The 15,231-nt window shown below is 42.8% G+C and overlaps 1 protein-coding gene across 1 annotated transcript in view; it reads left to right on the forward strand.

Annotated features, from left to right (window-relative positions):
• cntn4 (contactin 4) overlaps positions 1-15,231 on the forward strand; it is a 142,375-nt gene that overhangs the window by 24,329 nt on the left and 102,815 nt on the right. The gene's annotated exons all lie outside the window — the stretch shown is intronic.

A 15,231-nucleotide genomic window follows, 5' to 3' on the forward strand; every position in this document is an offset into this window, starting at 1 on the left:
CACGAGGAGAGCCGGACAGGGCCATAGAAGGGCATCAACCCAGCAGCAGGACCTATATTTGCTACTTTGTGCGAGGAGGAACAGGAGGAGCACTGCCAGAGCCCTACAAAATGACCTCCAGCAGGCTACTGGCTCACATGTTTCTGACCAAACTGTCAGAAACAGACTCCATGAGGGTGGCATGAGGGCCCGACGTCCTCTAATGGGACCTGTGCTCACAGCCCAGCACCGTGCAGCTCCATTAGCATTCGCCAGAGAACACCAGAATTGGCAGGTCCGCCATTGGCGCCCCTTTCTCTTCACAGATGAGAGCAGGTTCACACTGAGCACATGTGACAGACGCGAAAGAGTCTGTAGTTGCCATGGTGAATGTTGCAGCCTGTAACATCATCCAGCATGACCGGTTTGGCGGTGGGTCAGTGATGGTCTAGGAAGTCATTTCCTTGGAGGGCCGCACAGACCTCCATGTCATAGCCAATGGTACCCTGACTGCTGTTAGGTACTGGGATGACATCCTCCAAGCAATTGTTAGAGCTTATGGTGGTGCAGTGAGCTCTGGTTTCCTCCTTGTGCAGGACAATGCCCGGCCTCATGTGGCCAGAGTGTATAGGCAGTTCCTGGATGATGAAGGCATTGATGCCATTGACTGGCCCTCTCGTTCCCCTGACGTAAATCCAACTGAGCACCTATGGGACATTATGTATCGGTGCATCAGACGCCGCCAAGTACCGCCACAGACTGTCAAGGAGCTCACTGATGCCCTGATCCAGGTCTGGGAGGAAATCCCCCAGGACACCATCCGCTGACTCATCAGGAGCATGCCCAGACATTGTCGGGAGTGCATATGGGCACGTTGGGGCCATACACACTACTGAGTCACATCATGAGTTGCCATGATGACATTCACGCAAGTTGGATCAGCCTGTGATTTCAATTTTTTTCGATTTTGGGTGTGATTTTGAATCCAACCCTCAATGGGCTGATGATTTTGGTTTCCATCATTTTGTTCTCAACAAATTATACAATATACATCAGTAAAGATTTTCAACTTGAATTATACGTTCATCAAGATCTGATGTTTGATTTAAGTGTTCCCTTAATTTTTTTGAGCAGTGTATATTTTCTTAATATTCATATTGAGTAACAGAGGACTTTGACATTGCTGCATCAAAAGCACACATTTGATTGACAAAATTTAACATGAATGCAGGAAATGAAGCGTCTGACATTTAAATCCCGTGGTGGAGGACCCCCAAAGCCCTGATATGTCAACATTTATGCCTGTTTGATCAATGACCTCTTATGGTTGTAGTGATTCACAATTGTGGCGTTTCTTCTAAGTCTTTGGTTATTGTTGTGTTTTGCAAAATAATGTAGGGTGTTAATAAGAACAGAGAGGAATTCTTAACTTTTAATTTGTACTGCAGACTGTGGCTCAGTGGTAGAGTCGGTCATCCTTCAATTGAAAGGTTGGCGGTTAGATCCCCAGCTCCCTCAGTCCACATGTCGAAGTGTCCATGGTACAGTCATCACTTTGGGAATGAGATGACTGATTGACAGCTGGGCACTTTACGTAGCAGTGTCTGCCTGTGTGAATGGGTGAATGCGACATGTAGTGTAAAGGTCAGCTTTGAGTGGTCACAAGACTCGAAAAGCGCTATATGAGTACATTGCATTTACCTACTGTGCAATATGGCTTTACTTACCAATCACAATTAATACACAGCATGTTATATACAGCGACTTCACTATTAAAAAATGCTAAACTCTCGCATGTCCTGACATGTCCTTTCCTATCATCTTTACAATCAGAACACGAGACACATCACCTCTGTGAGTGTTTCATTGTGGCTCTAATAGTATCTAAACCTTTCAAACAGGTCACAGTGAAAGCTTGAAGACGGAACCCCCTTTCAGGCTTTTATTCTCTTTTGGCTCGCTTAAGTGTGAGAGTGCATCGTCTGTCCAAAAATATCTCCCTTCTAGCTCTTAGAAGATCAATGCTGATACCATCTGAATAGCTGTTTGATTATAGCATTGTTGGGTGACATTAAAACCTGCCAGTCCTCAGTGGATTAGTTTCAAGGCTGCACAAGACAAAGCAATGCCAGAGTAGGGCTCTATGAGCGCAGAGGTGGTTGTTTTACATAGCAGGATTCTATTTTAGCTGGAAGGATGCTTAAAAAGTGATGTATTCTTTTAATAATATATAAAAAATGCAAAAAATAATGGAAAGACTTTTTTCAAGAACTGTAAAGCTGGACAAGGTTTTTTTGAAGCTTACAAATCCAGCCGACTGATTCATTGGTCAGACTCAAGTTCAAGATCAAGTGTCACTTAACTTCATAATGGAACCAAGACACAGTCAGAAAAAAACTCCAATCCAAATTATGCAGCATTCATATACTGTGTGAAGTGAACAACCTGTTATGGAACATTTTTTTTTAGAAACCGGCCTCAGGATAAACTAAAAGGTCAGATATGCCAGTTAAATGGGAAAGAAAAAAATAATACAGTATGAAAAAGCTAATGATCTTAAGTTGAAGGGATTCCTGTAAAGAAAATACACAAGCAGACTTCAATACATTCCCATGAGAACATGATCCTCAGACAGTCAACGAAGCAACATGAGGACTATATATATAAAAGGATCCTCGGATTTTCTTTCGATAAAACTGAGGATTTAAAAAAAATTTTTCCAACATCTACTCATATTTTCATGCCATTAAGAATAATTAGACATCTTAAAATGTCACCATAATTAAGGTAACAACCAATTCCCTGAGCTCTGGTGTATTCCCTGTGGCAGTAGCCATGGCGCTCTGGGCTGACATGTTTCTTCCACAGAGTAGCATGCAAATGAATCACTTTGTAACAGTGAGACAGAAACAGTCCACTGCAGGTGTGTGAGGCCTACTGGGAGGCCTGGTAAAGGTACCTGAGTGTTTGAGAAACAGGCTTAGGATTTTAATGGTGACCTACTTCTTTTCTGCTCAGCACAACTCCACTGCATGAGGACAGGCTGAACAGCCTCCTCTGAACTGGATCAGATGAATGTTTCCAGCTACTTCTGTTAAGAACTGATAAGGGTTATACATGCTTTACAAAAAACGATACATAATTCGGGTTAAGTTTTTTTTAAATAAACAGTATCCCAGCTTTTGTAGTAATATTTATTTTTATTTGCTCTGTGTCATCCCCCCCAAATTAAACACCATTGTCACAATGGAGTCTTAACTTGGCCAAATGAAAACACTACAGACATGAGACACACTGCTCAATCAGCAGAATTCACTCTCCCATGCCAAATAGGTTGTTCCATAAGCTAGGTAATGAGAAGACTACTTGCTGGGCTATTTGGTTAACTGCTGTTGATGGCAAGCTATGCCAGTCAGTCATAAAGCCCCTCTAATTTATCTCCTCTGTTTGGTTTTCTTTCCTAAGTCTTTTTGTTTCCTGTTGTTCAGCATTTCTCTTAATAAATACGTAATGAAGAGGCAAAAAAGCTCACAAGTGAGTGAACAAGCATCAATTGGTCAGAAAACTGGTTTGCGAATGTGACCACACGTTAAAAATGTGTGTAGCATCATTTTATTCATCATTTGTACCACCAACTCCTTTTGCTTTCTTAAGCAGATTAACAGCAACAAAGTAGATTAAATAAATGTATGAGCAACTTCAGTACGGTAGCTTCCTCTTGCTATTGATACATGGTGTCAGATCGCCAAATTTGCCAAACTCCCCTGCATGTAACACTGATACATTTTGCGTCTTGGTTCAGATCCTCCTCCTCTTCTTCTATAGGAATTGAAATCCTGTTCTGTTCAGGCCTGACTCCACTGTCAATCTCTGGTTAATGCAGTTTGTAAATCATATTAAAAATATATTCCTTTATAATTTAGATCTTGATTTATAATCCAGGTTTTCTGAGGAACTACTTGTTACCAACTGCTGCTTCAGCCACTAATCTAAATTGGGTTGTTTGTTTTTGAACCTCAGTCCCAAATATGACCCCTTTTGTGTTTTAGTACGCGAGTTTAAACAATACAAAAATATATTTGAAAAATTCCTTTTATTCTTACACATAGTGGGTAGCACATGACAAGCGATGTTTAGTTTCTTGCTGTACACATAATTTTGCTATTATTGTATGGAGCTATCAATTGAGATCTCAACTGTTTCAACTGCTGGCCACATGTATCCGATATAATGCAACACACTGCCATTCATCTCACTTCAGTTTTTTTCAAATACGATTCTTTCTCTGCCTTTGTTTCCTTCATGCTGCTCTCACGTGCACCCCTCCACCTTCCCATCACCGTACCGTATTTGTGGATTCATCAGCCTTTTCATTTCATCATTTCATCAGCGGCAGCAGAAGTCATCTGCCACCACCACCCCACCAACACTGTCTAGACTCCATGGGGGGATTTATCTTGCTGCTGCTCAGGGCAGATGCCTTCAATTACAGAATGTCCCTGTTGGGTCTAAGTGCCAAAGATTTTCAGAAAAGACTCAATATCATATCATCTGTTACAAAGCATGATTATCTTTACATTCTGTGTCTTTGCTGATAGAAACAGCTATCAAATACAACCATGCCAGCTTTTGTGGGATTGATATTTTTACATTTACAATATGTACAAATTTACAACATTTTAAAAAAACTTTTTTCCTTTTAATACTACTCTCCAGACTTAAACAGATTGCATGTTTGTCAGATGTGATGCCTCGATACATTGGGTTAAGTTTTGCATGAAAGTAGAATAGCCTACCCCACGCCAAAATTAGCATGAGGTTTGATGCTTCTGGGGGATTGGAAGCACACAATGTAGAGAAAATGTTAGCTTTGCTGGGAGATGTTTCCTTGAATTAGATTGCCTATTGAGCAGTTATTTGAATTATGCATTACCCTTTGCATGTTATCCTACACAGCTATGCACAGAACCTTCTTTCACAACACAATGCTGAGGCTCCCTGTTGCTTAAATTATATGCAGTTTAAGACAAAATAAATGGTTGTAATCTCCATTGTGGGGGCAGCATGTACAAAAGATCTTTGTTCCAACACTGATTGCATTTGAATGCACTCTACGCTCAATCTCATATCTCTCTATATCTCAAAGTCAATTTTGAACTGATAGCTGTGAGATTACAAAAGTAACAAAATTTTTTAGGTATCGTCTATACTCTAGAAAAATCTGTTCAAGGCATATGGGTGTTAATATATTGTGAACAAATAGTTCTAAGAGGACCTACCCAATGGGGGGCTTCTGTCATGAGTTATTCTAGTTTAGTTATGTTTTTGGTTTGTATTTCGGGGTTCAGATATTGTTTCCTGGTTTACTTTGTAACTTTGTCTCTTATTGTCATGAGTTCTCATTGTTTGGTTTTGTATTTAGTTTATTCTGTGTTCTTTTCACAATTTAGCCTTGTTTAGTTTTTCATTTGTGTTTCATTGGTTAGATAATTTCCTGTTTTACTTTGTAACCTTGTCTCTCGTGTTGGTAATCTTCCTGCCTTGTGTTTCCCACTTGTTTGATTATGTGCCCTGCCCTTATTTTTTTCACCTGCCCCTTGATTGTCTCACCTGTGTCTGATTAGCCTCCCCTCCTAGTTTATTTAGTCTTTGTGCTCCCCTGTCTCATGGCTGGTTCATTGTCGTGTTACCTGTGGACTTTTGTCATTCTGTTCTGTGATACCATAGTCTTTTGTGGATTTTCCTGTTTCCTTGTGGCTCCCTGTTGTTGCTCCTGTGTGTTTCCGGTGTTTTTTGCATTTTTTGCCTCAGTTGATTAAACTCTTTACCATTGCCTGCACCTGGGTCCTTTACCTTTTTATTATACTGTGACAAAGTGGGTGAGACACTTTGCCTTTCTCACCACTTGTCCCTTCTGTTCATTTACATATATCACATTACTATGGACAATCATTTCTGTAGTTATAATTTACCTTGGCTTTTGTAACTTTGCAGCACTTACTATCCCGGGTTTGTTTGTGTAAGGATTATGTTACAGGTCACATCAAAGCACTTGAGTAAGTTAAACCAAACACACAGTCATGGATTAATTTCTGTCACTTTTATTAAGTTGCAGCTTTACATATTAAATAGATTGTTTCCTTGTACATACTTACCTTTGTTTCTTTGTTCAGGTCACCATGTGGTTCTGCTGGTAGAAAGGGGGCCGGCCCAGCATTTCCTGGTTTTTATGGAGTAGAGGATGTCATCAGTGACATCACTGGGCCGCGCCAAGTGTAGGGGTTTTCTTCCTTGAACTGTGTTTTCTTTGGGTTCAATTTATGCATTTTGAGTTATGTTAAGGCCATTACTTTCCTGATTAATCCACATTTAGTTGAGTAAATGAGTTGGTGTTAGATTAAGGATAAGTTTTCATTTCTAGGTTAATTGTTTAAATTAAGAGTACCCCCATATTGTGTTGGTATAGGCTGAGGACAGGTAGGGTCTCAATTATGCTCCCTATAAAGGGAGTCAAGTTTTGCGCCCAAAGGGGGACAGAGGTAAAGCCATGCAGCTGTGTACACGTGCTTTTGCTTAAGTTGATTATGAGTTAATTTAAGTTTTTCTTTGCATTTGTTGTTTTGAGATTTGAAGAGTTACACGTGTAATTGCCTGGCACTGTAAATAAATATGCACCTCTGGGAAATAACAAGTCTGTTGAGTTTGCCTGCCTACCACCTTCCTTGACACTTGAGCTAAAACTACTTTACAAATGGTGGCAGTGGTGGCTCCAGGCCAGTAGGAGGCAGCGATGCAGAGATCGACAAAGTCAAAGAAGCCGCACCTGCTTATGGAAGGTCCAAGGGAGGAGGCTCCAGAAGATTTCATCCACCAAGGTGCAGCAGGTGGACAAGATTCAGATTCACAAAGCCTCACTGAACTTTCCACTTTGTTACGGGGCCTGATGCAACATCAAATTGACAGGGAAGACAAATGGGAGCAGGACAGGCAACGCCAGGAAGAGTGCTGGAAAAGGATGCAGCACCAGTTCGCCCAGCTCCAGCAGGAGGTGAAATTGGAACGCAGGGAGAACCAGCAGCTGATGGAAGGTGCAGCAGCTGAACCTGCAGAAATGTTTGGGGCAACTGTGGAGCAGCCTGCCCCGCAACCTGTTCGGCAAAGACTAGAGCACTGGGAGGCTTCTGCGGCAGCACAGTCATCAAGTATGGCAAGGTTCTCTGGCTGGAAAGGCCCAAAAATGCAGCCTTTTCATGAGGATGAAGATATTGAACATTACTTAACAACCTTTGAGAGAATTGCCAGCGCATGCCAGTGGCCACAGGAGGATTGGGCATTACATCTTGCTCCACTTCTCAATGGTAAGGCACGAGCTGCTTATGTAGCTATGGACATTGAGGAGACAATGGACTATGTAAAGGTGAAGAGTGCAGTCCTTGAAAAATTTGAAATAAGTGCAGAGACTTACCGAATGAGGTTCCGTGCCACTACAGTGCGGGAAGACGAGACACCTAAAGAGTTACAGACACGCCTGAAAGACATGTATGAAAAGTGGATGGTTCTAAAAGATAAAACAAAAGAGCAAATAGGAGATGCTATTGTGATGGAGCAGTTTCTGAGAGTCCTTAATCCTGACCTTCGCACCTGGGTAAAAGAGCGCAACCCAACTACATCAAAGAAAGCGGCGGAGATGGCCGAAACTTTCCTGTCCGCCAGGCGTCCATTAAAAGGCCCCACCACTCTCAGACCCAGTTCAGCCCCTCCATCTTCGGGTAAGACAGTGGGTGGGAATGGGCACAGGTTCAGGAATGTTAGGCAAGGGCCCCCTAGTATAAACGACAGTAGGGGGAGGGAATTTAAACCCAAAGGGCCCTTAGTATGTCACTCATGTGGTCAAACAGGTCACTTTAGAGCGGAATGTCCAGGTCAGCAGGTTAGTAAGACATACATGAGTTTTTCACCAGAATCTGTAGAGTGTGAGCAGGAGGTTGAGGGGTTAGCTCCCCTTTGTGATGATAAACTCACCACGTGTGTTTTCATTGACGATAAACCTTGTATTGGCCTTCTAGATTCAGGTAGTAGTCGCACCCTTGTTAGACAGGATTGTCTCCCAAGGGATGTGACCTTTAGTGGTAAAGTTAAGGTTTGGTGTGTTCATGGTGACGATGTAGACTACCCCATAGCTAACATCAGTATCCAAGTTGAGGGTCAGCAGTACTTACTAGCAGTGGGAGTAATGGGTAAACTTCCATACCAGGTAGTGTTAGGCACAGATATTCCTATCCTTCTGGATCTGATAGTTAGCGGGGTAGAAGAACGGAGTGTTTCATGTGAGGGTATGATTGCAGTTACCAGGTCCAAAAACAGGGAGCACCAGTCAGAGCCAGATCAGGATTTGAGTGAGTTACCTTTTGCAGAAACTGAAGTCCCAGATGTTGAGGGATTCAGACAGGGTTTTGGAAGGAAAAGCAGAGTCCAGAAAAGACAGGATAAGGTCAGGGGCACAACGATGGTTGAGCCACTTCCAGAGCCAGTAGATAATGAACTGTTTGTCTTACCTAGTGATATAGCCCAGCTTCAAAGGCAGGACCCCTCTCTAATGCCCCTATTTTCCAAGTGTCGTCCTGACTTTACAGATGTCACAGAGAAAGACAGGGAGATATTTATCTTAAAGGGTGAGCAACTGTACCGTCGCAGTAGGGTGGAGACCAGTTGGTGGTTCCTAAGAGCTTGAGGGCCACAGTCTTGCAGCTAGCACATTCTGTTCCATGGTCAGGTCACTTGGGCCAGCTCAAAACCTTCTCCAGAATGGCAACTCGCTTTTATTGGCCACAGCAGTTTGCCGACACAGTTCAGTTGTGCAAATCTTGTCCCCAGTGTCAGTTAACAGCACCAGGTAGGAAAGGTGACAAGGCCCCACTTATTACCATGCCTGTGATAGACACTCCTTTCTCCCGCATTGCCATGGATGTTGTAGGCCCACTGGAGAGGAGTAGCACAGGGCATAGGTACATTTTGGTAGTTTGTGACTATGCTACTAGATACCCTGAGGCATTTCCCCTAAGAAAGGTCAAGGCCCGGCAGGTTGCAAACTGTCTTATTCAAATGTTTTCGAGGGTTGGGATCCCCAAAGAAATCATCACAGATCAGGGTTCCAATTTCACCTCAAAGTTCCTGAAGGAAATCTACAAACTTCTGGGGATCAGAGGGGTGAAAACCAGTCCCTACCACCCGCAGACAGATGGCCTTGTTGAACGTTTCAACAAAACCCTGAAATCCATGCTGAGGAAGTTTGTGGAGGACTCTGGGGCAGACTGGGACCAGTGGCTTCCCTTCCTCCTTTTCGCCTACAGAGAGGTGCCTCAAGCGTCTACAGGTTTCTCTCCATTCCAGCTCCTGTATGGGCATGCAGTTCGAGGTCCACTGGATGTGCTGAAGGAGGCCTGGGAGGGACCTAAACCAGAGAGGCAATGCAATGTTCTCTCGTATGTATTAAAGATGAGAGACAAACTTGAACAGTTCCAGGAGCTTGCCAACATGCATCTGGTCAAGGCTCAGGAGCGTCAGAAGCTGAGTTATGACAAAGCGACACGCCGGAGGGTCTTCCAAGAGGGCCAGAAAGTTCTGCTTCTTCTTCCGACATCAGACAGTGGCCTCTTGGCTAAGTGGCAGGGTCCCTATGTGATCAGCAGAAAAGCAGGTCCTGTCACCTATGAACTATTCATGCCTGATCGCCGTAAGAAGCATCAAGTATTTCACATTAACTTGTTGAAGGAGTGGTTTGACATACCTCCATCATCGCTACAGTTGTGGGCCCGCACTGTTGTTGAGGAAGAGGAGGCACAGTAGCAGTTCTTTCCCTCGAAGAGTGAAGAGCCGTTATACCCGGATCTGGATCATCTGGCAGTACACCAGCAGGAGGAACTGGAAGCTATCATGCCTGGTGAGCTTTTCAGTACACAGCCAGGGTGTACAGACCTCATCCACCATGAGATACGCCTCCGTTGTCCCAATCAAAAACCCATCAGGGACACAAACACCAGAGTTCCAGCTAAGTTGATGGCTGCTGTGAAGCAGGAAGTGGAAGACATGCTTAGCATGGGGGTTATTGAGCCTTCTAGAGGTGAGTGGTGTAGCCCAGTGGTGCTGGTACCCAAGAAAGATGACACAAAGCAAAGATTTTGTATACATTTTTCTAAACTGAATGCTGTTTCTGCTTTTGATGCATACCCAATGCCAAGAATAGAGGATTTAATTGAACGCTTGGGTAATGCTAAGTACCTGTCAACACTTGACCTATGCAAAGGATATTGGCAGGTGCCATTGACTGAGTCCTCTAAAGACTTGACAACATTTACAGTCCCTAGTGGACTTTATCGTTTCAGGACAATGCCTTTTGGACTGCATGGAGCCCCAGCAACATTTCAGAGGCTTGTGGATGAAGTGCTGAGAGGAGCTGATGAGTATGCCGCAGCCTACATTGATGATATTGTGGTGTTCAGCGAGACCTGGGAGGACCAAATCCGACACCTCTCGGATGTTATGCAGAGGATCCACAAAGCTGGACTTGTGATTAATGCACGGAAGTGTCACATCCTCAAGTCAGAGGTGGAGTATCTTGGTTACATCATTGGGGGTGGGGTCATCCGTCCTCAAGTGAGTAAAATTGAAGCCCTTGCTGCCTATCCCCCTCCAACCACCAAGAGGAAGATTAAATCATTCCTGGGTTTGGCTGGTTGGTATCGTCGCTTTATCCCAAATTTCTCTGCCAGGTCAGCTGTTATGAGTGATCTGACACGGAAATCCAGCCCCAACGAGCTCAAATGGACTCCAGAGTGTGATGCTGCTTTTGTTGACCTGAAAAACTGTCTGTGTGAAGAGCCTGTGTTGCAGTGTCCAGATTTCACCCGTTCATTCACAGTGCAGACAGATGCTTCAGGAGTCGGACTGGGAGCTGTGTTGCTGCAAGGTGAGGGAGAGGACCAAAGGCCAGTGCAGTACATTAGCCGCAAGCTCTTCCCAAGGGAAACAAGGTATTCGACCATTGAGAAAGAAGCGTTGGCAGTGAAATGGGCATTGGACACTTTAAAATACTATTTAATGGGGGATGAATTTGTGTTGGAGACGGACCATCGTGCATTGCAATGGATGAACAGAATGAGAGATTCAAATGCAAGAATTACCAGGTGGTATCTGTCCCTACAGCCATATCGTTTCAGGATCCAGTACCGACCAAGACACAAGAATGTGGTGGCTGACTTCCTGTCCCGTTCCTTTGAGGAGTGACTTTCTTAAGGGGGGGGGGGGTGTGACAAAGTGGGTGAGACACTTTGCCTTTCTCACCACTTGTCCCTTCTGTTCATTTACATATATCACATTACTATGGACAATCATTTCTGTAGTTATAATTTACCTTGGCTTTTGTAACTTTGCAGCACTTACTATCCCGGGTTTGTTTGTGTAAGCATTATGTTACAGGTCACATCAAAGCACTTGAGTAAATTAAAGCAAACACACAGTCATGGATTAATTTCTGTCACTTTTATTAAGTTGCAGCTTTACATATTAAATAGATTGTTTCCTTGTACATACTTACCTTTGTTTCTTTGTTCAGGTCACCATGTGGTTCTGCTGGTAGAAAGGGGGCCGGCCCAGCATTTCCTGTTTTTTATGGAGTAGAGGATGTCATCAGTGACATCACTGGGCCGCGCCAAGTGTAGGGGTTTTCTTCCTTGAACTGTGTTTTCTTTGGGTTCAATTTATGCATTTTGAGTTATGTTAAGGCCTTTACTTTCCTGATTAATCCACATTTAGTTGAGTAAATGAGTTGGTGTTAGATTAAGGATAGGTTTTCATTTCTAGGTTAATTGTTTAAATTAAGAGGACCCCCATATTGTGTTGGTATAGGCTGAGGACAGGTAGGGTCTCAATTATGCTCCCTATAAAGGGAGTCAAGTTTTGCGCCCAAAGGGGGACAGAGGTAAAGCCGTGCAGCTGTGTACACGTGCTTTTGCTTAAGTTGATTATGAGTTAATTTAAGTTTTTCTTTGCATTTGTTGTTTTGAGATTTGAAGAGTTACACGTGTAATTGCCTGGCACTGTAAATAAATATGCACCTCTGGGAAATAACAAGTCTGTTGAGTTTGCCTGCCTACCACCTTCCTTGACACTTGAGCTAAAACTACTTTACATATACCCAAACCTTGACAGCTTCTCTGATAACTTCATCAAGCACCACCAATAGGAGCCCTGAATTGACATAAACCAGCTGGCCCTTGGTGCCAATGCGAAATTTAAAACGACAATACCAACAACATGTGGGACATCAAATTTGACATTAAAGTTATAAAAATGATACACAGATGTCACATCTCCAGAGTTAAAAAATAGCTTCTTTGAGAAATTGACTGTGCAATATTTTGGAAAGACAAAGTTTGAAAATATTCCTCCTGGAGAATAAACCAGAGCAATATCAAATCTGGTGAGGGACGTCTAAGGATGTGATACAAAGATCTTTAAATGTTGCTAAACCTTTTACTTGAACAGCATCACCATGGGGTTCCGGTTAAATTTGTCCCATACATGGTTCATTAAGTTCTTGTAAATTTACTTTACATTGTCCAATGTGTTCTAATGTCACATCCCTGGATAAGAGTCCTATCCTCTTGGCCTTTTAGTTTTGGTAGACCATATTTGAGATGGACAACTTTGATCTTCAAAAAATCAAATATCCCTTTTCGAAGTCTATGGTTGCTCTTAAACCCAAGAAATTTGGCACAGCCCTCAGAAGTGGTAAAGGTTTTTAGTTGATGTGGGTCTTCGGCTCAGCTTTGGTGTGGAAAGGTGGCTCAGGTATTAGGAAGTTTTCTTGAGCTTTTGAACATCACAAAGGCCCAACACTTTGCACCTGTTGGGGGCTTGCTTTTTTGTGGTCTGACCCCATTGAGTATGACAAAATGATTTAAATAGTTTTAGCAAACAATATGTTCCTCGCAATTTGTGCCAAGGGCTGTTGGGCCTTGGTACTTTCTTGCTTGGACTCTAAATAAAGAAATGAACAACTCACTGATTTGATCAGTCGCCCATGTAATCATTTACTCCATCTGTTAAACTTCCCATAGTAAATACAGCTGGGGACTTAAAATGTCTGTTATGTTGAATAAAATAATAGTTATGGCGAGGCACTAAATATGCAGAGTGTTTTTGATTGTCTTTGTCAGCACCAAACACCTTAGTGTGATAGTAGGTTATGATCACTGGTTGAAACTACACAGCAATAAAGCAAATAGCCAATAGAAAGTAATGGATTCTGCTGCAAAGGGAATGAGGTTACCAGATCTGTAAAAACTTTTATTGAGTGTATCATATATGTGAAGCTCCACAGATTGGGGTGTAATTTATTTTCCTGTGACACTGGAAAAAGATATTTGATATGGTGCACGAGCAGGGTACACGTTAGTGCATGTTCTGTACCTCTCTCAAATGTGTTGATAATAGCTGTCCAATACTACCCGAAGTCGTCCTCCTTGTCTCACATCTTAGATTAACTCATTCCCAACAGACGACACTACAGCCTCAGCACGGATCTCGTCATGCCTTGCTGATATCTCTAAATGGATGAAAGAACGCCACCTTCAGCTCAACCTGTCCAAGACTAAGCTCCTTGTCATTCCAGCCAGTCCCTCTATGCAACCACAGATCAATATCCAGCTTGGACAAACTGAACTCATACCCACTAAGACTGCTCGGAACCGGGGCGTCATTATTGACAAACAGCTAACCTTTAAGGTTCATGTGGCCTGATAGCTCGGTCATGTCGATTCGCCATGTACAACATCAGGAAGATCAGACCCAACCTATTAGAGCATCCAACACAACTGCTGGTAGAGATTCTTGTAATATCATGCAATGACTACTGCACCTTCCTACTGGCAGGCCTCCCTGCATGCACATTCAAACCTTTGCAGATGATCAAGGATGCAGCAGCGCGGTCTTCGACCAACACGAGCACATGTCACTTCATATCCCTCCACTGGCTCCCAGTTGCTGCTTGCATCAACAAAACCCTGTTGCTCGCTTACTAAACAGGAACAAAAACAGCTCCTGCCTACCTGTACTCCCTTCAGGTCTACAATCCCTCCCGCTCACTACGCTCTGCCAATGAAAGGCGCCTGGTACTCCCATCACAACAGGGCCCTTAGTCGCTAACTAGACTCTTCTCCTCAGTAGTCCCCAGGTGGTGGAACGAGCTATCAAACTCCATTCAGTCCGCAGAGTCACTTTCACCTTTAAGAAGAAGCTAAAGACCCAGCTCTTTCATGAACACATCTGCACTTAATGATATTGAAGCTACTGATGATGATGACATCGAGGATGTTGTGGATGTTTATTCGGATATTCTTGATGATGATGATGACTATATTGACCTTGTTGATGTTGATGAGGATTAAAAAAATAAATAAATAAAGCCCCGTGCACTGCCTGTTGGCACCAGTGTCCGATAGCACTTGAAGCCGTGTTTTGGCACTTACTGACTTCGTTCCCTCCTGTCTTGATCGTTGCTTGTGTTGTATTAACTCTCAGATATACGTCGCTTTGGACAAAAGTGTCTGCTAAATGAAATTGTAACATTGTAACATTGTGATTTGTCAGGGAACTTTCTGGTCAAGACAAGCTTCATGAAGCCATTGGAGCACTTGGACAAGCATGGAAACTCAATAAGGAAGTGCTGGTGATAAAAAAAAAAAAAATTACTCAACTTCCTGATAAGATATTAATGTCATCACCCCAACTTAACTCCCACACTTTCAGACTATGATTCAGCTGTAATTACTGCCATCGAGAATCAAGGGCTCATTACCCACAGCATAGACAGAACAAAAGTCAACTCTCATCTTCCACTTGACACCTAATCTGTATTAAATGTCACTAAATAATGCCTGATTTTCACATTTTGCTGTGTTGCTGAAAAATTAAAGTAATTGTTTTTGTATTATCTTTTGGTTAATAGCACCAATTAAAATGGAGTTCCATTTGTTTTGGGTTTTTTTTTACCATTGACAGGCCAAGTGCAAATACAATTATAGTTAAGTTGTGTAATTTCTTTTTCAAAACGTCTTGAAATCCTCTAAGCTGCTCAAGTACTATACCATCAACAGCTGAAGAATTCCAAACAGGAATGAGACAAGACTTTAAAGAGGAATTTGGTTATATTTCTAATTGTCTAAATGTCTTTTTCTGTTGGACAGAATTCAA

Source organism: Semicossyphus pulcher, unplaced genomic scaffold (genome assembly GCF_022749685.1).
Source record: "Semicossyphus pulcher isolate SPU_LCO1_2020_fin unplaced genomic scaffold, fSemPul1.0.p SCAF_3, whole genome shotgun sequence".
In the NCBI taxonomy this organism is placed as follows: domain Eukaryota; kingdom Metazoa; phylum Chordata; class Actinopteri; order Labriformes; family Labridae; genus Semicossyphus; species Semicossyphus pulcher.